This window comes from Callospermophilus lateralis, chromosome 6 (genome assembly GCF_048772815.1).
Source record: "Callospermophilus lateralis isolate mCalLat2 chromosome 6, mCalLat2.hap1, whole genome shotgun sequence".
Lineage (NCBI taxonomy): Eukaryota > Metazoa > Chordata > Mammalia > Rodentia > Sciuridae > Callospermophilus > Callospermophilus lateralis.
Window position 1 is genome coordinate 142,447,239 of NC_135310.1, and position 25,541 is coordinate 142,472,779.

At 39.9% G+C, this 25,541-nt stretch overlaps 1 pseudogene; it reads right to left on the reverse strand.

Moving 5' to 3' along the window:
• Nucleotides 1-1,404: 1,404 nt before the first annotated feature.
• LOC143402206 (protein FAM210A pseudogene) lies at nt 1,405-25,430 on the reverse strand (annotated as a pseudogene).
• Nucleotides 25,431-25,541: the final 111 nt, after the last annotated feature.

A 25,541-nucleotide genomic window follows, 5' to 3' on the forward strand; every position in this document is an offset into this window, starting at 1 on the left:
CTCATTCTCCAACAGGCTAGTATGGGCTCATTATTCTCCTGGAGAGGGCAGCGTTCTGGAAGGAAAAAAACAAAACAAAACAAAACAAAACAAGAAGCATTCAGGACCTTTAGACACACTGTCATATCCACTGCGTTCTATTGGCCAGAGCAAATAAGACCAGCCCAGATCTAATCTGGGAGAAATAGATTGGACTCATCAATGAGAACAGCAGTAAAATCACATTTCAAAGAGCACAGGTACAGGGAAGAATGAAGAATTGCTGTTATTTTTGCAGTCAGTATCATTATGCCTTTTGCTGCAGAAAGTCTTCTAAGGTTTTGGAAAATGACACTTCTTCAGGAATAGAGGGTTCCTTTGAGATTCGTGTGCATCTAGAACTCCACCATTGGGAATAATCGAGAGAATGCTGAATGTCTTGGAAGGACTTGGAATGACACAGGGAAATGACTGAGGTCTGAGCTTAGGCATCAAGAAGGCCCTAGCAACATATTTTTCATTTCTAAATCGTAGGAGAAATTTGAAAACCTGTATAATGTACTCCACATGTTTAAAAATTCTTTTCATACCTTTTTGGTATTTGCAGGCTATTTATGATTTTCAACACAAGCTAAGTCAAACTGTCCCCAAAACAATGTTACTCTGAAAGCAAGTGACATAAAAATAGAAGTGCTGAGAAGACATTTCTCCCTGCTGCAATTTAGTTGAACAGCTGAGTATGACTTGAAAAAGTCCCTTGATTTTAAAAGGGCAAAGCTATTTCCTGAGCTCCCAAACTGAAGGTGTGGCAGTGGGGTCAGTCCCCATCACACAATGAAATCACTTAGAGCTAATGCATCCTAACTCTGACTCAGAGGCTTTCATCCCTGGGTGCCTATTAGGATCACCTGGGAGCCTTTAAAATTCCCTGCACCCTAAATTGCAAGACAACAGTTAAATCAGAATCTCTGGAGTAGGACCTGGGCATCAGTGGTTTTGAAGTTCTCCAGGTGATTATAGTGCTCAGTCAAGGCCAAAACCCACTGCTTTAAACCAGCATTTCTTGGTGAACAAGTTGCAAATGATTTCTCAAATAAGTATAAGACACTGGCTGTTGAGTGAGAGCCTTCCTGTCTTACCTGCGATGCCTGCTATCTTTGCACAAGTCAACCTCTGCTACAGCTGTTGTTCCTGAGCCCCCCAGCTCCATGGGCACTGATGTCATTCTACGCATAGAGCAGTGTGCCAGGTTTCCTGCCTTTGGTGCACGTCACTGACTTTGCTGGGGAAAATCGCATCATAAAAACTCAAGATCTTTAAACATTTTATTGATATATAACTTGCATATAGAAATAAAAGCACAAAGTATTCCTATAACTTGATGAATTATTCCAAAGTGAATAGAACCACTTATGCCTCCCCCAAATTACTTTCTCCCAACTCCCAAAGGCTACCAAGATCTGAAGAGCTAACATTGTGTTTGTTTGTTTGTTTTTACGTATAGGACTCAATTTTTATTCCACTTTCTCCACATAAGATCTATATTTTAACTAATAGGCAACTTTATAAATTTTTCGTAGAAAGACTAATACCCTGTTCAAAGGTGCAGGTCTGCCTCCACAGAGAACTGCATACAGTTAAAACCTTCATAACCTTCCGGTTATTCAACATGAAGACTAAGACCCAGTATTAGCATCCCGCCTCTGGACCACAGTTATCTAAGAGGTCAAGAGCCTAATCGGAATACACTGGAGAACATAAGCCAAGAGATCCTGAAGACCTAGGAAAAGAACCCTGAATTCTCAGACAGTAGCCACAGCTTCCTGCTGCTACGGATGTACAATTCCTATACTGGGCTCATTTCTTCCTCTAAAAAAACCCCACTGATTTTTGTAGGCTTAGTTCTTTAACCCTCAGAGAACTCATCTATCTAGGCAACTAACAAAAAAATAATCAGAAGCATGTATCTTTGCCCAAAGTCTCCAGAGGGTTCAACTGCAGGAACTTTCTGTAATTTGTTACATAAGGCAACCTATTCCATTTTTTTTTTTCTTAAAGGAAACTTTTTCTTTGGTTTCTGTAGTTTTTCCGTGAGTCTGTGCTTGGTCTCTTCCATCCTGCTTTGCAGATACTCCTTGACAGGAGGTGGTGTCAACATGTAGCCACAACTGTGCAATGACTTCTCCGTAAAGGACAGTCCTCCCAAGGTCACTGTGCAGCGCAGGTGTTGCGATCTGAAACATGGCTTTGCTGTCCGGGCATTTCCAGTCTGGGAATTTTTTCAGGGTGTTCACCATGCTGTCGGGTAACCCAAGGAGCTCCAGGACAGGAATGGCGTTCAGTCCTCTTGTGGCTGCATAATCAAATGCTCCAAACCAGACACCAGAAGTCATTAGAGGCACAGGAATCAAAACTTTCCCATATTGCCTAAATGTCTTCTTAAATTGCTGATAAAGACTAATAGATTTGTCTTGTAAAGAATCAAGGTCTTCTTTTTTCCTGAAAAAGTCACTTTTTCTGTGACACGGGACCACAAAGGACCTGCTGTCTGGGAACCTGAGCACCTGATGACTGTCTCTCCTTTGCAAGACGCGGCAGCAGGTAAGGGCAGGCACTGCTTCTAAAGATCTTGAACCCAAACTTCTTTAGATTCAGTACTATTCTAAAGCAACGGCCACCTGTGTTCTGACGGGGTCCACAGAGACCGGTCTTCTGTGGTTCCAAGCATGTCCTGTGTGCCAGCCGAGACTCAGTCCGTGGTGCATTCCATTGCATTTTGAATGATGGTGAGGGATTTCAGCTTCTCACAGAGGCTAGACTCAGGACCGGGGCCGCTGTTCTCACCGCACAGCTGGACCTCAGCTTCTCCACCTGCCGCAGTCTCTGTCTGGGCACAAATCACGAGCCTCCACACAGCTTGTGGATTCAAACAGCAATTCTTTATTCCCGAACTCACACGGGCCGTCTACAAACACGTTCTGGGGAAATCCACATTCTCTGCCCAAATCCACCACTCCACTGGGCTTCTATCTCCCAAATATACTATCTGACCCTAAGAACTCAAGAGGAACTCAGGCAGCAGGATACGCCCTATTCTAAACGGGGAACACCCTAATCTCCTATTATGCTAAACCAGGAACACCCTAAACACGGATCCACCCTGGTCCTTGAGCAAGGTCACCTTTCAGGAGTCCTTCCACTAGACAGCATGGGAGTACGCTGGCAAGGAAATTGTCATACCTACTTGGCTGATGGCTCCCAGCATCTCCCCCCTTCTGATTAATTAAACAACAAGTAATGTGGCTTAAGGACCGTGCCTGGTAGGTTGTCCAGTTCAACATATGGTTCTTACCCGTCATTGGAAAACTGACCTTTAGGCGTCAGCCTCCTGTCTTAGGTTGATACCACTGCAACTGGATCATACCCGTCACTGACTACCGGTCCAGCATACAGCCATACTTGTGGATAGGTCTATGCACCAGTGGGGGGGTGAGGTTCTTTGCCTCACCTCTGTTGGCCCCCAAATTTGGCCTTGGTGCCAGTGGGGGAGTGAGGTTAATGTGGCTTAAGGACCGTGCCTGGTAGGTTGTCCAATTCAACATATGGTTCTTACCCGTCATTGGAAAACTGACCTTTAGGCGTCAGCCTCCTGTCTTAGGTTGATACCACTGCAATTGGATCATACCCGTCACTGACTACCGGTCCAGCATATAGCATTGGCCCCCAAATTTTAGACCATCACTAGCAGAAGGGAGGAGGATACAGAAATGCCACGACACCAAGCCAATTGACAGCTCCTTTGGAAAAATTGCATCACTGGTGACACCATCAGCAAAGATATGCCAGCACTACCACAATTAACATGTGGTGCGCTGGCAAGGAAATAAAAATTGCATCACTGGTGACACCATCAGCAAAGATATGCTAGCATTACCACAATTTGCTGCACTAAACATAGTTACATAGTCCAGGCAAGTTCTGCAAGCGGTTCAAAGTGGAGGAATCTATCAATATGTCTGTCTCCTCCCAAAGTCCGTTTCCTCCCAAAGTAAGTTGACTCCTTGATTGAGCATATTGTTGAGTTATATTCATTGGGATGAGGATAGGAATTCTGGCAATGATGCTAAAGAGACATTATCCTGAAAAGAATTATTAAATATAATGAAAAGGAAAGGTGAAAGTAAACAAACAGATCTGTTAACCTCCTTAAAAAACAATCCTTAACAGCTGTTTACCTGATTTAAATTAGTAAACAAGCAGATCTGTTAACCACCTTTAAAAACAATCCTTAACAGCTGTTTACCTAATTTAAATTAAGCCGTTTAAATCATGTGAAAAAAAAATAATAATTTGGATCCATTTTTTTCATGAGCGCTCCTCATATATGATATATGGATATATGCACACACAGACATACAACACAAAACACAAAAGTACAACACATAAGACAATAATAAAGGCCTTGTAGCTTTACCTAGGTGAAATCTCCATTGCAATGTTTAAAAACTCCACAGTCAAAAAATAAAACTGATCAGAAAAACATTAACCTAGGTTTGTATGAGCTCAAAAAATAAAAATAGAACCTTATGATGTGGAAAAATGCAATAATAAAATAGATATTGAAAAAAGCATCCTGGTTAATCACTGTCACAGATGTAAGAATGGCCAAGCTGGAGTTCTGGATATCAGCTGTAATGGATTTGAGTCAAATCATCTTCTTTTTGGTCTGTAGAAATTGCTTTAGTTAGTCTCTCTGGAATCCAAATCGGTTGCTGTACTCCCTGTGGAAAAACACAAACAGAGCCCCGACTCCAGACAATTACTGGGTCAGGGCCTTTCCATTGTCCTGTTAGAATATCTTTCCAAAGTACTTTAGGCTTATGTACATTTTTTGGATACATATGCCTTTCCGTAGCACTAAGTCCTGATGAATCCAAATTTAAAAAGTTTAGAGTAAAAAGCATTATTTTAAGTTTATCTTTGGGGGATATATACCCCTTTCCAATTCCCTCTTTTTGCTTTAATAAGTACGTTTTAATAGTTTGATGAGCTCTTTCAACTATGCCTTGTCCCTGTGGATTGTATGGGATTCCTGTTATATGAGTAATACCAAATGATGAACAAAATTGTTTAAAAGAGGTAGAGGTATAGCCATGACCGTTATCGGGTTTTAACTGTTTAGGAACGCCCACAGTGGCAAAATTTTGTAAGCAATGAGCTATAACATTTTTAGTTTTTTCTCCGGCATGAAGGGAGCCCATCAAAAATCCAGAAGAGGTATCAACTGTAACATGTAAATATTTTAATTTTCCAAATTCTGGCAAGTGTGTGACGTCCATCTGCCAAATATGGTTAGGTATCAGTCCTCTAGGATTGACTCCAAGATTAACTTGTGGTAAAAAGGTCACACAATTTTGACATTGTTTTATTATATGTCTGGCTTGTTCCTTAGTTATTTTAAAACGCTTTTGTAAAGTATTAGCATTAACATGGAATCTTTTATGAAAATTCATAGCTTCTTCTAGTGTAGAGAAAATAGTGTATGTCATGTGTAGTGTATGTCATGTGTAGTTTTGTCTGCTAATTCATTGCCCAAACTAAGGGCTCCAGGCAATCCTGTATGTGCCCTAATATGTCCTATAAAGAATGGATCTTTTCTGTCCCAGATTAGACTTTGTATAGTGGAAAACAAAGAGAAAACAGTAGACGAAGGGGAAATTCTACCAGCATCTTCAAGAGATACTATAGCATTAACTACATACTGACTATCAGAAAATAAATTAAATACAGAATCTTTAAACATCAAAAAGGCTTGTAAAACTGCATTAAGCTCTACCTTTTGAGCTGATTGTTTGGGTACTAAAAATGTAAAAGTTTGATCAGGGGTAACTACTGCTGCTGTACCATTATTTGACCCATCAGTGAATATATTTGGAGCATTCATGATAGGGGTTTTTCTTGTCATTTTTGGAAAAACTACAGGATGCTTAGATCAAAAAGACAACAAAGGATTAGATGGTAAGTGATTATCAAATGAAACATTAGATTTACACATGATTATTGCCCAAGTATTTAACTCATTATCTAACTCATCAATTTGATCCATAGTATATGGAGTAATAATTTTATTGGGAGAAATTCCAAACACTCCCTTCGCTGCTTTTATTCCTTTGAGGATTAATTGTCCTACAGCCTCAGGATACCTAGTAAGAATAGTGTTAGGAGAATAAGATAAATGTATACACAATAATGGACCTTCTTGCCAAAATACTCCTGTAGGAATATTTTTTGTTGGTAGTACAATAAATAATAAAGGCAAACTTATATCAATTCTATCCAAATGCATATTTTCCATATATGTTTCAATGATTTTTAATGCCTTTCTTGCTTCAGGCGTTAACATTCGGGGTGAGTTTGGATCTGATGGACCTTTTAGAATATCAAATAAAGGTCCCAACTCTCCTGTTGGTATGCCTAGATAAGGCCTTATCCAATTTATGTCTCCCAATAACTTTTGAAAGTTGTTAAGTGACTTGAGTTGATCTACTCGTATTTGAATTTTTGGTGGACGGACCATGGTTGAGGATAATAGAACTCCTAAATAATTAATTGGAAAATTTAATTGTACTTTATCTATTGCTATCTCTAGATTATAATTTTTTAATAAGTTTGTAAGTATGGCATAACATTCCAGCAATATGTTTTTATCTTTATGTGCCAATAATACATCATCCATATAATGAAATATTTGTAGTTCAGGATTTTGATTTCTAAGTGGCTGGATTGCTTTGTTAACATATATTTGATGCATAGTTGGACTGTTAGCCATCCCTTGAGGGAGTACTTTCCATTCATATCTCTGATCAGGACCTTCATGATTTAATGCAGGGATAGTAAATGCAAAACGTGGACTATCCTCGGGATGAATTGGAATTGAAAAAAAATAATCTTTAATATCTATGGCTAAAACATGCCAGGTTTTTGGCAAAGCAGACAATTGAGGAATCCCTGATTGAGCAGGTCCCATAATAACCATCTCATTATTAATGGCTCTTAAATCTTGCAATAATCTCCATTTACCAGATTTCTTTTTGATGACAAAAATGGGAGTATTATGGGGAGATATGGAAGGTTGTATATATCCTTCCGCTAATTGTTGTTTGACCAGATCATGGGCTACTTGTATCTTTTCTTTAGTCAGGGGCCACTGAGGAACCCACACTGGTCTTTCTGATTTCCAAGTAATTTTGATTGTTTCAGTGGCCCTTTCTGAAAATCCAACCCATGTCTGTCTGTTCCTTGATCTATTTGAATTGGTGCTGTTATACCTTGTCCTTGTTTTCCTAATCTTTTTTCTTTCTTAAAACCTTGTCTAGCCCTAGTAGTGGGCGCATTAGGATTGATGTTATTTGTTAACGTCAAACCTAATTGATCTAGGACATCTCGTCCCCATAAATTTATAGGAAGATGATCCAATACATATGGCTGTATAGTTCCCTCACATCCTTCAGGATCCTTCCAATCTAATACCATTGCACTTCTATGGGGATTAGTAGCCACTCCTAGGCCTCGAAGCGTTTGAGTGGCTTGTTGTAATGGCCAATGTTTTGGCCATTCCTGACTAGATATGATGCTAAGGTCAGCACCTGTGTCCAGTAGCCCATTAAAGTCGTGTCCTTGAATATTTAGTTTTAACATTGGGCGAGAATCTAAATTTAAAGATGGCATAGCCCAATCTACACCTGTGGAGCCTAATCCCCTGGAACCTCTTTTTACACTATGACTAGGAAATTTATTATGTAGGCTGGGTATTATTAACAACTGTGCTATTCTATCTCCAGGTGAAATTACTGATATACCTCTTGGAGAACTAGCTATAATTTTTATTTCACCTACATAATCGGGATCAATTACCCCAGGACTTATCATAAGTCCTTTTAATGTAGATGAACTACGTCCCAATAATAAGCCTACTGTCCCTTGGGGAAGAGGTCCTTTTATTCCTGTGGGAATGATTTGAACTCCCATCTCTGGAGTTAGTACTGCTCTGGCAGAGGCGCAGATGTCCAACCCTGTGCTACCTCGGGTTTGTCTGATGAGGGATTTAATGGACAATGTGTCCTGGGCACTACTCTGATGGTGTTGCTGGGTTCCTCCACTGCCCCGTATATTTGTGGTTGTGGGCCCCGGAGCATTGGGCCCCACTGTCCGTTTTTTGGCAATGGAGCCTGATGCCTTTCTCCACGATATCGTGGGTAAATACCTGGTCCTTGTCCGTTTTTTGATAAGGGAGTACCCTCTATGGTAGTTTGAGAACGGCATTCATTAGCCCAATGTCTCCCTCTACGGCATCGTGGGCAAATACCCGGTATTCTATTTCTTTGATACCTAGTTTTGTTATACCCTCCTCCTATGGGGCAACTCCTTTTAAAATGTCCTGTTTGTTCACAATCATAGCATGTTTTTGGCCTGGCATCTAAAGCCTGTTGTACTGCAGCTGCCAAGACTTGCCCTTGTTCATTAATATCTCTACATAATTTAATATATGTGTTTAAATCTTCATGTCTCCATGGTCTAATAACCTCTCTGCAGCAACGATTTGCTTGGTCATAAGACAGTTGTTTTATTAATGGCATTGCTTGTTCCGTATCCCCCAAAATTTTGGCAGCCGTTTGAATTAGCCTATCTACAAAGTCAGCGTAAGGTTCATTAGCTCTCTGTATTACCTTAGATAGCTGACCTTGTAAATCTCCATGTCCTTGTAAAGTCTTCCATGCCCTAACTGCGTCTGCAGCAATTTGTGCATATATAGCAGGATCATATTCAATTTGTTGCCGCTGACCCTCATAAGGTCCTTTCCCTAGCAACATTTCTAGATTTCTTTGAGGGTAACCGGCTGCTGCATTTCACCTAGCTGTCTCCCTGCAAAATTCCTCATTGGCAACCTTCCATAACAAATATTGTCCTCCATTTAGCACAGATTTACACATGCTAGCCCAGTCTGCTGGCGTCATGTCCAAGTTAGTAATGGACTCGACCATGCTTACCGTGAAGGGAGCTTGGGGACCATAAGTTGTTACAGCCTCCTTTAACTGCTTCACTGTTTTAAAATCTAAAGCACGGTGAATTCGCTGCCCTCCTACCTGTTCAAGTACAGGACATGCTAATCTTTGAGGTTCTGTCTCAGGATCCCAATTATCAACTACAGGGTTTGAGGGTCACTCAGCTGTCTCTATCGGTGGGGCTGTTGGTTGAATTACACCCTCTTGTGATAAAACGGAGTTAGTAACAGCCTCCTGTTGTGGCCTTTTTCCTAACAACCCCTTTTCCTTTAAATTTTCTTCCTCTGTCTGACTAGCTCGAGAGACCTTCTCTTTTGCTTGATCTAAAATGTCTTTCTCCATGTTCTGAACCTCTAACAATTTACTTAACCTCTTTTCAGTTTGTTTTAATCTACTATAAAGATAACGCAACCCAATAAGATAACACAGAACAAAACCGAAACTGAATGAAACAAAAACGGAATAAAAAATCGTTGTATCAATTTTCTCTTCCTCAGGGCCGACAAACTTCAAATCTTCAGTCAACCATTTTTTCCAGTTTGCCTGAGAAATTTCTAGGGATAGGCAGCTTGAAAGAAAAACAAAATAAATCAAAAGAAGAACACATTGTTTTTTGAAATGGTCACCCATTCTCTCGCCTTCCCTCAGGGGCGAGCAATTTCACTTACCCCCAAGCTTCAGGCGTTCCGCGTACGAGCCACCAGATGCCGCAGTCTCTGGCTGGGCACAAATCACGAGCCACCACACAGCTTGTAGATTCAAACAGCAATTCTTTATTCCCGAACTCACACCGGCCGTCTACAAACACGCTCTGGGGAAATCCACGTTCTCTGCCCAAATCCACTGGGCTTCTGTCTCCCAAAATATACTATCTGACCCTAAGAACTCAAGAGGAACTCAGGCAGCAGGATATGCCCTATTCTAAAGGGGGAACACCCTAATCTCCTATTATGCTAAACCGGGAACACCCTAAACACGGATCCGCCCTGGTCCTTGAGCAAGGTCACCTTTCAGGAGTCCTTCCATTAGACAGCATGGGAGTACGCTGGCAAGGAAATTGTCATACCTACTTGGCTGATGGCTCCCAGCATCCACCAATGTGCTTGGCCACAGCATAGAGCTGAGTCTCTCTAACATTGTCCTTTTATAAACAATTTTTATTACAGAAAAATTTAAACTTATGCAAAATGAACAAAATATTATAGAACACCCACCCAACTTTCTTAAAAAATATTTTTAGTTGTATGTGGACATGACTCCTTTATTTTATTTATTTTTATGTGGTGCTGAGGATCGAACCCAGTGCCTCACACGTGCTGGACAAGTGCTCCACCACCGAGCCACAGCCCTAGCCCTTAACCTGAATTTGAACAGCTAGTTATTGTCTGCCATTTTTGTTTCCTCCTTTCTCTACCCCCCACTGTATTAGTTATCACTGTAACAAAAATACATGAGAGAATCCATTTATAAAGCAAAAAGGTTTATGTTGGCTCTCAGATTTGGAGATTCCAGTCCATGGTGGGCTGGCCCTGTTGCTTTGGACCTGTGGTGAGGAAGCACATCATGGCAGAGGCGCATGGTGGAACAAAACCACTCACCTCATCCCCAGGAAGAAAGAGAAAGAGGAGGGACGGAGGTGTTGCTCAGTGGCAGAACTTATGAACAAAGTCCTGGGTTCAATCCCCAGCACAAGAGGGGTAAGGAGGGCAGAGTGGGCCAGAATCCAGTAATCCCCTCAGAGACACCCTCCCATCGACCTGAAAGTCTCCCACTAGGCCCCACCTTGTAAAGCTTCCATTGCTTCCCCACTAGCACCACCCTGGAGGTCAAGCTTTTGACTTACTTAAGTTTTTTTTTTTTTAAGTTTTTTTTCCCCCCACAAAGCAAAATGTACACACATTGAAAGGCACAGCTCTTCACCAGGTGTAATGGCACCCGCCTGTAATCCCAGCAATTTGGGAGGCTGAGACAGGAGGATTGCAAGGGCAAGTCCACCCTCAAAAACTTAGTAAGACCCTGTCTAAAAATTTACATTTTGTTTGATAGCAAAGATTGAACCCAGGGATACTCTATCACTGAGCTCCACCTGCAATCCTTTTAAATTTCTTTTTTAATATTTATTTTTTTTAGTTTAGGTAGACACAATATCTCTATTTTATTTTTATGTGGTGCTGAGGATCAAACCCAGTGCCTGCTAGGCGAGCGCTCTACCACTGAGCCACAACGTCCAGCCCCCTTTTAATTTTTTACTTTTGAAACACAGTTACTTAGGGCCTCTCTAAATTGCTGAGGCTGGTCTTGAATTTGCAATCCTCCTGCCTCAGCCTCCCAAGTGAGATTACATGTTTTGTGCCACTGTACCTGGCAAAAAAAATATATATATATAAATAAATAAATAATATATATATATATATATATATATATATATATATATATATATATCTTTAAAAAAAGAACATTGAAAGGAACAGATGTTTGGTTTGACAGATAAAAACATACATACAGGGGCTGGGGTTGTGGCTCAGCAGTAGAGCACTCGCCTAATACGCGTGAGGCCCTGGGTTGGATCCTCAGCACCACATAAAAATAAATAAATAAAATAAAGGTATTATGTCCAACTACAACTAAAAAAAATAAATATTAAAAAAATATGCATATAAACTTCACCACCTTTAAGAGTAGGGTATTTCCATTAACCCCAGGAAATTCTCTCACATTCCCGATATTTTTTTCCTTCTTCAGAGATGAGCGCTGGCCTGATTTTTCTACTCTAGAGTCACAGTGCCTGACATGGGACAATAGGTATGATTTTATGTCAGCCTGTCCTACTCAGCAGAGTGTCTGAGAGTCATCCATGATTTGTGGCTCAGTAGTTTGTTCCTTGATGGTGCTCTGCAGCATTCCGCTGTGTGAATGTGCTACGATTTGTTCATCCATTTTCCTATTGTTGGGAGGAATTTCCGGAGGAGGGATTTCCGGAGGAGGGATTTCCGGTTGGTGTGGTGTGTCCCAGGAGAAGGCTGCCTTGGTGGCATTCCCGGGAGTTTGGAAATAAAGTTTGTTCCTGCTTGAGTGGCTCTTGATTTTGTGCCCAGCCAGACTGTGGCAATAAGAAAATGCTAAACTGTTTCCAAAGTCAATGTATCATGTTGCACTCTCGGTTTTAGTTTCTGTAAATCCTCATTATTTGGAGAGGGTTTCACTGGTACTTGCTCTTTTGTTTTATTTCCTTTCATTTTTGATACTGGGGCTCGAACCCAGGGGCACTCTGGGGCGCTCTACCACTGAGCTACAACTCTGGTCCCTTTGATTTTTTACTTTGAGACAGAGTCTCACTAAGTTGCTGAAGGTCTTTCTAAATTGCTGTTTGAACTTTGATCCCCCTCCCTCAGCCTCCGGAGTTCCTGGGATTACAGGTGTGACCACTGGGCTCAGTTTGCAAGTTCATTTCTGAAGTTAGCCATTCTAATAGGTGAGTGGTTCCACCTTGTGGAGCCTGTTTCATTTGCAGAGGAACTGTTCTGCTGAGACCCCTCTCCAGGGATGCAGAATGCTGTGTTGACATTCTTTCTTCCTTTCTGCCATTTAAAGGTTTCCGTTGTTGCTTTTCTGTTGTTTTTGACCCGTCACCCATCATTCACATCATTTCCCCTGCACATAATATGTTGCTTTTACTGACTGATTTCAGGGTTGTTAGAAATCTTTTGATTATCCTGTGCTTAAGGCACAGTTTCATTTGCATTTTCTTCTTAAGGTTTTATAACTTTAAAGATAAAATTTTAGGTTGTCTACCAGATTTTGGAATTTTTAGCTATTCTAAATGTACTTACTTTCCTGTCTTGTGTAATTTTTCTGTCTCTCCGTTCTTTTTCTGGTACTCAAACAACCCACAAATCTCCAAGGCTTCATTCATTTTCTTCAAACATTTTTCATTCTTTTCCTCAAATTGGAGCATTTCTATCATTCTGTCTTCAGGTTTCTTCTACTGTTTCTAGTTAGCTGATGACTCAAACGTAATTTTTAAATTACTTTTTATTGTTCTTTTAAAATGATTTCTAGTCTCTGCTTAATTTCCACAACTGCTTATTCATTATGAATTCATTATGAGAATATTTTTCACGACGTCCACAAATGCATGTGATTGCTGCTTTCAGATTCTTCTAATCGCAGACTTACAATTTGGGGTTGGTTTCTACTGTCTGATTTTTTTTGTTGTTGTTTTTGCTTCACATATAAATTATGTTTTCCTATTTCTTTACATGTCAGATAATTTTTTTTACTGTGTACTAGATATTATACATGACCTCTATAGAAACACTGGATTCTGTTGTGCTCTTTAAGAGTGCTGACATTTTTCTATCAGAGTTTTCTTGACTAGACTCAAAACTCAAGTCCCTCTCTCTCCCCTACAGTGGACACAACTGAAATCCTCTCTCCATTCCTTCATCTTCCAACTGCTGTTTTTATTCTGATAGATTTATGTGTGTGTGTGTGTGTGTGTGTGTGTATTATATATATATATATATATTTTTTTTTTTCCTCTGAAATATCCCTCCTAATTTTCCAGTTACTTAGCTAGCCCCAAAATATGCTCTCTGATCCCACAAGTAAAACTGGTTTTCTGCCTACCTGGAACATGTACAAATTATGAAGCACTTGAAGATTAGAAAGACTCAAGCTTGTAAATACCTCCTGTTTCAGTTCCCATCATTCAAGGTGGACTACAAGTTCCACTTGCTTTTTGGTGTGTGTGTGTAACATTTAGATACATGTTTTAAATAAATATGTATAATATTTTGTCCAGGTTTTATAATTTTTATTTAGGGTTAGTTCGGCCAGCTACTGCATCATTATGGGAAGCCAGAATCTCTGTATTTTTAAAACATTTATATGAAAGGAAGCATGTAGTATGCATATTTTTGCATTTGACTTCTTTTATGCAACATTATGTTCGTGATATTTATTCTTGCCAGTGCATGTAGCAATAGCTTGTTCATTGAAATGTCTTTTTAAAACTGGGTGCAATAGCATGTGCATGACCTCAGCTACTTGGGAAGCTGAGATAGGGGATCGAGAGTTCAAGACCCGCAGGGGCAAGACAGCAAGACACTATCTAAAATAAATGTTTTTTAAAATTTTTGGTAAAATATGCATAACATAAGCCTCACCATTTTAACCATTTCTAACTATATAATTCAGTGGCATTAATATTCACTTTGTTTTGCAGCAATCATCTCTATCCATTTCTAGAACTTTTTAAAATCTTTATTTATTATTTTTATGTGGTGCTGAGGATCGAGCCCAGGGCCTCACACATGCTAGGTGAGCGCTCTACCACTGAATCACAACCCCAGGCCTCTAGAACTTTTTGAATCTTGTAAATCTGCAACTCCATACCCATTAAGCAATAAATGGGTACTTATTTTATAAATAATAAATAAATAAATAAGTTTATTATTTGTCCCCAGCTCCTGGAAATTACCATTCTGCTTTCTGTCTCTATAATTTGATTATGCGATTAAATCAAATATGTGGGATCATACAATATGTGTTCCCTTGTGACTGGCTTATTTCACTTAACACTGTCTTCCGAGTTCATTCATGTTGTAGCATGATCAATTTTCGAATACTGAGCCAGCAGCTCACATGCATGGGTCATTTTATATAATTTTGCTTTCCAAATTTTTGGACTTGCCTTACTAATGTTTCGTTATGAAGTTTTACATCTATGTTCATGAGCAACATTAGTCTGAAATTTTCTTTTAATATTTTTATCTGCATTTTGGGTAATGCTGGCTTCATATAATAATTTAAGAAATATTTGCTCTGCTTCCATTTTCTGGAAGAGACTGTGGAGAATTAGCATAATTTACTCCTTAATTGTTTGTTAGAATTGCCAGTGAACTTTCTTGGGCCTGGTGTTTTTCTATTTTGGAAGATTATTGATTATTGATTCAATTTCTTCAATAGCTCTAAGAGTGTCTTTCAAAAGATTCTTCCATTTCATCTGGGCCATCAAATATGTAGATGTGGAGTTGTTCATAATATTCCTTTATTGTCCTTTTAATCTCCATAGGATCAGTAATGATGGCTCTCTTCCCAATTCTGATGTTAGTGTTGGGTCTTCTCTTTCTTTTTATTTAGCCAAGATGAATGTTTAACAATCTTATTGGTATTTTTAAAGAACTAGCATTTGGTTTCATTGATTTTTCTCTATTGATTTCCTATTTCAATTTCATTGACTTCTACTTTTTAATCTTTTTTACCCCCCAAATAAAGATTTGAGTGCTCTTCTTTTTCTAGATTTCTAAAGTGGAGGTTCAGATTATGATTTTTCTTATTTTCATTGAACGCACATGCTGTGAATTCCCTTCTGCACACTGCTTCCACAGCAAACCAGAATTTTGATAATTTGTATTTTCACTTTCTTATTTCTTTAAATTTCCTTGAGACTTGTTATGTGTAATTTCTTAGAAGAGTGTTGGTTACTCTAGATCTACTTCAGGGATTTTTTCAGCTACCTTTTCGTTGTTTATTTCTAGTTTAATTTGATCGTGTTCTGACATCTTACATTTATGACCTCTGTTGTCTAAGTTTGCTAAGGTGTGTTTCAGGGCCCACAGTGTGGTCTGTCTTGGTGAATGCTCAGAGTGAGCTCGAGAAGAACCTGCCTGCTGCTGATGTTGGATAACGGCAGGTCAGTGACTGGGCTGTCCAGTTCAGCCACGTCCTTACTGACCTTCTGTCTGTTGGATTTGTCAATTACAGATCCAGTATTGTTAAACTCTGAAACTTTCATAGTGAAGTCACGTATTCCTTAATGTAATTCCATTAGTTCTTGCCCTGTATATTTTTTAAAATTTAAAAAAAATATTTTTATTATAGTTGTGCACAATGCATTGTGCAGGGGTCACTTTGACCTAATCATACATGAATAGACTGGAATTGGCTCTATTCAGTCCCCAGCGCTTCTTCCCCCCACCCTTCTTCCCTTTCTTCTATTTTCCTGGTCTTCCTTCTATTTATTTTACTGTGTTTTTTTAAACTAGTGCTTTATAGATATACAGAAAGGTAGAATTCACCATGGTGTGTTCATATGCATGTGTAGCATACTTTTGTCAGTTCCATTCTGCATTTCCTCCCTTTTCCCATCCCTCCTCCTCCCCCCTCAATCGGCTCCCTCTATCCACTGATCTCCCTTCTATTTTCTTGGGATCTCTCCCTCCCTCTCTTTCCCATATTTTGCTCTGGCTTCCACATGTGAGAGAAAACAGTCAAACCTTGGATTTCTGAATCTGTCATTTTTTTCTTACCATGATGTTTTCCAATTTTATTCATTTACCAGCAAATAACAAAATTTCATTCTTTTTTATGTCTGAGTAAAACTCCATTGTATATGGACCACATTTTCTTTATCCATTCATTTGTCGACAGGCAGCTGGGCTGGTTCCCTAACTCGGCTATTGTGAATTGTGCTGCTGTAAACATTGATGTGCCTGTATCACTATCGTATGTGATTTTAGTTCTTTTGGATAAATACCAAAGAATGAGATAACTGGGCCATATTATGGTGGTTCTCTTTCTAGTCTCCCATGGAAGCCCCATGTTGCATTCCAGAGTGGTGGTGCTAATTTACCGTCTTGCCAACAATGTATGTGTGTGCCTTTTCCCCCACACCCTTACCAGCATTTATTAGAGTTTGTATTCTTGAAAATTGCCACTCTGACTGAAGTGAAATGAAATCTCAATGAAGTTTTTTTAATATTTATTTTTTAGGTGTAGTCGGACACAATACCTTCATTTATTTATTTTTATGTGGTGCTGAGGTTCGAACCCAGGGCCCCATATGAGCTAGGCAAGCGCTCTACCACTGAGCCACAACCCCAGGCCCTTGATGTAGTTCTGATTTTCATTTTCCTGATTGCTGGAGACATTGGACTTTTTTCACATATTTGTTGGCCACTTGTATTTCTCCTTGTGAGAAATGACCATTCTTTTGGCCATTTATTGATTGGATTATTTGTTTTTTTGGGGGGTGTTTGTGTTGTTTTTTAGTTCTTTGGATATTCTGGATATTATTCCCCTGTCACGGGAGTGGCCGGCACAGACTTTCTCCCGTACTGTAGGCTCTATCTTCATGCTCTTAATTAATTATTAATTGCTTTTGTTAAGTTTGATACCATCCCACTTATTGATTCTTGGTTTTATTTCTTGAGCTTTAGGAATCTTGTAAGGAAGTCAGTGCCTGTGCTGATATGTTGGGGTGTCCACCCTATGTTATCTTCTAGCAGTTGCAAAGTTTCTAAACTAATTCCTAAATTTTGATCCACTTTGACTGTAACTATGTGGGTCGTCTCTGTGTTATATTCGACTTCATTGATCCTCGACTGTTTTGATGCCAATACCATACTGTTTGTGTTGCTATACTTCTGTAGATTATTTTGAAATGAGGTTTTATGAAGCCTCTAGCATTGCTTTTCTTCCTCAGAATTGCATTGGCTATTTTGCATCTTTTATTTTTCCAAGTTCAGGATTGATTTTCTAGTTCTGTGAAGGGTGTCACTGGAATTTTGATAGGGATTGCATTGAATCTGTATACTACTTTTGGTAATACGGCCATTTTGACTGTTCATTGCCTACTCAAGAACATGGGAGCGCTTTCTATCTTCTGAGGTCCTCTTCAATTTCTTTCTTCAGTGTTCTATTGTTTTCATTGTAGATGTCTCTCACTTCCTTGGTTAGAGTTATTCTTAGGTTTGGTGTGTGTGTGTGTGTGTGTGTGTGTGTGTGTAATTTTTATGAATGGGATAGTTTTCCTGATTTTGTTCTCAGAAAAATTATTATTGGAGTATTAGAAAAGCTATGACTTATGAATGTTGATTTTGTATATTGCTACTTTACTGAATTGACTCATCAGCCCTACATGTCTTCTGGTGCAGTTTTGTGGGTCTACTAGTTATAGGATCATGTCATCAGCAAACAGATAATTTGGTCTCTTCTTTTCCTATTTGTAGCCCTTTAATTTCCTTCTTTTGTCTTATGGTCTGGCTAGAGTTTCAAGAACTCTATTGAGTAGTATTGTCTTGTTCCTGATTTTAAAGGAAATGTTTTTCAGTTTTTCTCCATTCTATATGATTTTGGCTTTGAGTTTATCATATACAGCCTTTTTATGTTGAAGTAAGTTCCCTACTACTTACTAGTAGTGCTAGCTTCTTCAGCATTTTTAACATAAGTGGGTGCTGGATTTTTGTCAAAGGCCTTTTCTGCATCTATTAAGGTGATCATATGATTCTTTTCCTTAGTTTGATTTATATGGTGAATTATTTATTAATTTGCATATGACAAACCAACCTTACAGTCCTGGGATGAAACCCACATGATCATTGTGTACTATCTTCTTAATGACATTCAAGAAAACTTGACTGCAGTTTGTTAATATTTTATTAAGAATTTTTTTATGCATAGGCAATTGTTCATCAAGGATATTGGTCTGTAGTTTTCTTTTCTTGATGTGTCTTTATCTGGTCAGGGTTATACTGGTTTCATAGAATAAGTTTGGGAGTGTTCCCTCCTTTTCTATTTTATGAAGTAATTTGAGTAAGAATGGTGTTAGTTCCTCTTTAAAAATCTGGTAGAACTTAGCTGAGTACCTTTATGTATTTTTTGTAGTGCTGGCTTAAAATGGTCATAAATTCTTTTTCCTCATTATTGAAAGTTTTTTATTTCTATTTCAGTTATGAAAGATAGCTTTGATGAACATAGAAATCTTGGTTGGCAATTGTTTTCTTTAAGAGCTTGGAATATCTAATTCCAATCCCTCCTTGATTATAGGATCTAAGTTGAGAAGTAAGAAGTGAGCCTTATTGGCTTATTTCTAAATGTGACCTGACGTTTTTCTCTTGCAGCTTTTAAATATTCTTTCCTTATTTTCTGTGTTAGGCATGTAGATCATGATTTTTCTTGGAGGAGTTATTTTTTTGATCTTGTCTATTTAGGGTTATATAAGCCTCTTGTATGTGAATGTTCACCTCATTTCTAAGGTTAGGAATGTTTTTGACTATTATTTCAATGAAAAGATTTTAATGCCATGAGTTCATATCTCCATGCTGTCTTCTATCCCAACTCTCAAATTTGGTCTCTTGATGCTGTCCCAGAGTTGTTGCATATTTTTATCAGGGCCTCTATTTTTTTCCTTTATTGCATACTGAGTATGCAAGTTCAGATACCCTATCTTCAAAGCCTAAAGTTCTGTTTTCTCTGTAATATAATCTGATGCTAATACCTTCAACTGAAATTTTATTTGATTCACTGGGTTTTTCATTTCCAGGAGTTCTGATGGGTTTCTTTTCAGTATCTTCATTTCTTTATTGAAATGGTCTTTCACTTCCTATATTTGCTTTTCCCCCCTTATTATTTGTTCCTTAGATCTTTTAGCTCATTGAACAATGTAATAATCAGTTTTAATAATCTTTCTCTGGAATCACATCTATATCTGTGGTTTCCTTTGTAAATTTTAGGGGGAGATTTGTTTGCCTGTTTCCTTGTATTTTCAGAGGTCTTGGACTTGAACATTTTTTGAGATGTATTCTTCTTCCTCTTTTATGTGTGTGTCATTTTGTGTATAGATACGTTTTTCTTTGTTCTAGTGATTCTTTTCTGGTTTTGCTTTACTGGTAGATATCCAGGAGTGGACCTGAGGTCCCTCTCTAGCTGTTCCTGCTTGGGTCCTAGTTATTGATTTATGGGTTTTGTCTTCCCTACTCTGCTACATGTTGAAATATTTTGGAGCTCAAGTGGGGCTAGTGATGCTTTCTGTCACTTGACTGAATTGTGAATACAGCTCAGCACCAGAATCTCTACCCTGTGAATTAATTTCTACCCAGTTCCTCTTAAAAAGGGGGGAAGCAAAGAATACAGCAATAATACACCACATAAAATAAATAAATAAATAAATAAATAAATAAATAAAGGCATGCTGTCCATCTACAACTACAAAACTTTTAAAAACAAACAAACAAATAAACAGCTATAAACTAGACCTGACATTAAACAGCATCAACTATGTGGTCCACCATATTAATGACCACAACAACATGAATTAGGAATCATACAAACTAAATAGTTCTAACATACAATAAAATTATAGTTCCTTAAGAGAAGAAAACAAGAGGTAGAAAGGCAAGAGAAAGTTTGAAATGTTTAAAAAGGGAACAGAGGAAAAGCAGGAGAGAGGTAGCAGGTGATGACTACAAGGAAGGGGAGTAAAAAGTAAAAAAAAAAATGTAATAAAATAAATAAATAGAGGAATAAGAGAATTTGATTATGGGGGGGGGTGAAGAAAATGAAGAAGGAATAATTTTTAAAAAGTAAGAACAAATAAAATCAAACCAAAACACAAACCTACATAAAGTGTTACCCCTCCAAAGCCAAAACAAGGCTAAATAACACACAGTAAAGAGAAAACAATTAAAATCAAAGAAAAATTGTATGAAAAATTATACATATAAATTACACGCGCACACACACACACACATGGGAATGGGTGAGAGGGAGGGAGGCGAAGCTGTCTCTGCTGCAATTAAACTATTTTCCTACATCCTCTTTTAGAAAGTTAATATGTAGAATCTTTCTAATGAATTTTTCTTGCAATTTAAGAGACAAAGCTGGCCAGGTATCAATGCTGGCCTACACTGGACTCTACTCCAAATGGATATCTGGTTTAACAACAGGAAACTAAAAGGATACATTTTATTATGTTAAGATCTATCGAGGTCAGCATTTTAACGTAACCACAAAGAACAGCATGAATTTCAAGCACTCTTTTACTTATTATAATCTCACATTCTTACACAAGAGAAGGGATCTGTAGCCACAAATACAGGTAGAAATCACTCTTCTCTGAAATTATCCTTAAAAAAAGAACAGTGATAAGCAGGGAAGAGAGAAGAAGGGTGGAGTAGGCTATAAATTAATTGATAAAGCCCAGAAGTGCACTGCCCAGCAGGTTCAGGCAGGTGTCCTGCTCTCCTGCGACACCCTGCAGCCCTGGGCAGGAGGCGCTGTCAGGGCAGAACCAGCAACAGCTGTGCAAAGCCCTTGGCAAGCCATCTCCCTGCCCCTCTTCCCTCAGGCCCAGGTCCCTCTGCTCTGTCCCCAGCTGGCCTGCAGAAAACCCTGGAGAGATTCTGGGTGGCAGATGCTTTCCATCCTGGAAAGTCGTATCTGAACAGAAACTCGTGATGAAAAGTCTCCAAGACTCAAAGCACAAGTCTCTAATGGTGTGGTTTTGAGAGACGTTGGCATAAGGTCAGCGGCAGGAGGTCTTTTCAGCATCTCCCACGTCATGATGAAAAACTAGCCCCATCTCCCTAAGGCCAGCCCCTGCCATCTCGGATGTGCAGTTAGGTAAGTCCACGGTGGCACGGAGCAGGTGGAAGGCTACAGCATCCTGTGCCTGAGAGCTGCCTCGCTCTACGGGACCCAGGGGGTCTTTAAAATAGATAAGCTACAGAGAGACATTCTTGAGAGAGTAAATTTTACAGATAAGAAGCAAAAATTCCTAGGATTTCTACATCTTACCTCAAATGATATGCCCTAGTCTATCCTTATTGGCATGCCATCACTAACTTCAGAATAAATATTTTCAAATTTCAGCTCAACTATGTCTAGCTACTAAAAAATTTTTTTAAAAAAGCCTAAAAACAGAACTTTTTAAGCTGATAAAAAGTAATAGAACACCAACCAGAAAAATGCACACATCTGTAGTCCCAGACAGCCAGGAGGCTGAGGCAGGAGGATCGCTTCAGCCCCATGTCATAGATAAAGTAATAACACCCCAGTGGCTTCCAAGGGCAAAAGGTTTCAAACAAAGCAATCGGTCTTGGTATGGAAGATGGAGCAATCAGTGTGAAATGAGAGAACTAATCCAGAACAATCCACATAGTTTTCAATAACAAAGGGTTAATCAGATTCTCTGAAATACTCAGATACGAGAAAAATTCTGAGCCATCCTGAATTTAATAGTGAGGGCAGAGGGTAGAGGGCAGAAGAGACCAGGGAGGCTGAGCAGTTAACAGCTACAGGCAGAAACCGACACAACTGCTCCACATTCCTGAACAGGAGTTAAGTCTTGACACAGGAGCCGCAGGCGCTGACCCTGGGTGCCATCACCTCATCTACAGACAGCAAATTCTTCTCTTTGACTGTGCTTCTTTCCTCTGTTCTGCCCCACTTATTTCTAGCCAATGTAGTTTTCATGAAAACAACTTGTGCTTCCTTCCCCATATCTTCATTATAAAAATGCTCTTAGCTCTCGATGACATTTTCCCAGCTGCTGTGCGGAAACCTGCCCCAGCACCTGTTCCTGCTCTGGCTGGCATCTGTAACAGCTCAATAAACCCTTTTATTTGGGGAGTCCCTCTTTCTCAAGAGCTTTGGTCTCACACTTGCTGGTCAGACTCCCATCGCCATCCTTGCAAGCATCTGGAGAACTGTCCCTTTGGACACAAGTTTTGTCTTCAAAAAAAAGCAGACAAACCAAACCAAAGGAGCCCCGCTTAGGCAGCATGGAAAGGGAATTGGTGCCTGCAGGCCATCCCTCAAGGAGCCCCTCTGTGTGAGGCTTACCCAGGACCACACAGTCCTGCTCAAGGAGGGCGCACTGACCTCCACTAAAAGCAAAGAGGATCCACATTAAAGCATTAGTTATTAGAGCACGCAAAGCATTAATTGCAAATTCCAACAATGGAAAAGCAAATGTATTTGCTTCCTGGCAAAACCACTGTTCTCTAGCCAGAACACGCTCCCTATTTCCTAATCTCATCACCAGGGATAACCTCTGCTCAGTGGTTGGTACAATAACCAACTTTTCCATGCAGAGGGAAGTGTTCATTTATTTTTATTAAATAGGACTATTTTTTTGTATATCCCTTGGTGGGGGAGGGGTACTGGGGAACAAATCCAGTGCTCTTCCACTAAGTTGCAGCTCCTTTTTTTTTAAGGGACAATGGTCAATTTTGGTTTAATTTTGGTTTAAAATACACTGGTTTAAAGCCCCTTGTATTTTCTTTTCCTTCTTCCTCCCTGAACCAGCATAGATATAACATGTACTGCTCAGAGAAGTGTCTTGATCATTCCATTTCCAAAAGACAGTTATTTCCTTGTGAATTTTAACAGAAAGTTCTTTACAAAATCTCTTTTTTTCTTTACTACCTCTACTTTTAACATACTTTATGTACTTCTAAACATCTACAAAGACGAGATGTTTCAAATAAGGATTTAAGTTTGTCCACTATGTACACAATAGTATTGAATTGTGCACATGTAACAATGATTATATCTGAAAGTGTCTTCTAAGTAAAATCATTCTGGCCTAGAATTCTTTATTTCTTCCACTTCTTTCTCCTCTGTCACACCTGAGTGTTACATAATATGATGTTACAATTTCACTTCCAAAAGTCCTTTTCAGAAGACTGCCTTTTTATGAAGTTTAACACAAAGTGTACAAAATGTGTGAGGTTCTAACTCTACTTTCGTCAGACATTGGCAACCTCTTTAATATCTAGAGACTAGATGTTGCAAAATTGGGACTCATTTGTCCATTATATACACTATACACACAGAAAAACAAAATGCACAAAACATACAGAAAACTAATGTCTGAAAAGGTCCAAATATGAAACACACTAACATATTACCTTTTGCAATCGCTTCCCTCCCACCCCTCCATATCACTGAGCAAGTACAGACAGTACTAGACTGCTCACAGAGGTGGTTTAATAGTTCCATTCCCCAAAGACTAGTTCATATGAATTTCAGCAAAATGATATTTACAAAGTGATATGTTACTACCTCTACATTTAACATACATTGGGCACTTCTAAACATCTAGACAGACTAGATGTTTCAAGTAGGGACTCAATTTGTCCACTCTGTACATAACAGTCTTGAGTACACTGCATACATGTAACAATGACTCTAATTTGAAAATGTCTTCAAAATAGGAGCATTCACCGTCCCAGTGGGCTGTAATGCTTAAATTTTCCAAAAACAATCCTTCCTAGGAATTTTAACACAATTTGGTTTACTAATTCTACTTTTGCCATACACTAGCAACCTCTTTAACATCTAGAAAGACTAGGTGTAGATCAGGACTCATTTGTCCTTTATATACACTATGCACACAGGAAAGTAAAGCAAAACCCGTAGACATAAGGAACAGCTCATGGTAAGCCACAGCAGGTGCTTTCGAGAAGCAGCACCCAGCTCTGTACTACTCCAGGGATTTGGCTATTGCACACACAAAATTCTTATTTCATAGGAATTTTAACAAAAAGCAATTCACAAAATGTGTTATATATTTTACCACTTCTACTTTTAATATATATCAGGCACTTTAGAACATCTAGAAAGCCTAGATTTTTTTTAAAGTGCTTAGCATTTTCAACTATATATACACTCATGAGGAATAAAATGCATTCACAAAACAATGGTTATTATGGGAAAATCATCTTTTATGTAAAACCAGTGTGGCACAGGGCCTCCTTCTCCATGTCCTCTAACCCACGGAACCAAAGGGGACAGTGTGGCTCCTAGAGGTGGTCTAAGGACACCATTTCAAAGTCACGATGGGCATTTTCAGGACGTGGGCAGCCTCTTCACCTCTGGAGTGTCCAGAGGCAGCACAGGTTTTGAAAGCTGGGGGGCAGCGGAGAGCAGCCTTTCCTAGGACACACACAGGCCTCTGCAATGGCCAGGACATCTTCCCAGGGCGTGGGGGGCACTTCCACCTGGTCAGCCGGGGCATGCGACCTACCGTTTCTCCTCGGTAGAACGAGCACCAACGGGCGAGCCGCTGGCCGTTCCACCGTCCCGCCTTCGGGGGCTTTGCTCACTTTTCAGGACGGCTCCGGTCTCTGCCTTGCCGGGTCTCCAGGAGCCCGCACCGAGCGGTCACCGAGCGGTCACCGAGCGGTCACCGAGGGTCCTGGTCTGTGTGGCTCCGCTGCCCCACGCATGGCAAAGCTTTTGGGTGTCCATGCTCCTTCTTGGGACCTCGCAGGCCCTCCAGGGCTTTCCGCGGCCACCGTTCTGGCCACGCCCGCCGCCACCCAAAGGCTCCACGACCTTGGCGGTAGCTTCAGCTGGGAAGGACAGGATTGGGCCAGGAGACCCAGCAGTCCAGGAGGGCCGGGCCGACAGGTGGCCGCTGTCATCAGGTCATCCAGCCTGGGTGATAGGCTCACCGGTCCTCCCCAGCCAGGGCCAGCCAGCGGGCAGTCGTAGCAGGAGCTCCGGGGATCTGCAGGGAAGGCCGCGGCTTGTCCCCGGCCCCCAAGCTCACCCGCCGGCCCGGGGCAGGGGGTCCAGAGAGAACCGGCCACGCTCCATGTCTCACCACACTGTCTCAGCTTGTGTTTTTAATTTTGAGACAGGTTCTCTCTAAATTTCCCAGGCTGGCCTCAAACTTGTGATCCTCCTGCCTGGGCCTCCTGCTTAGCC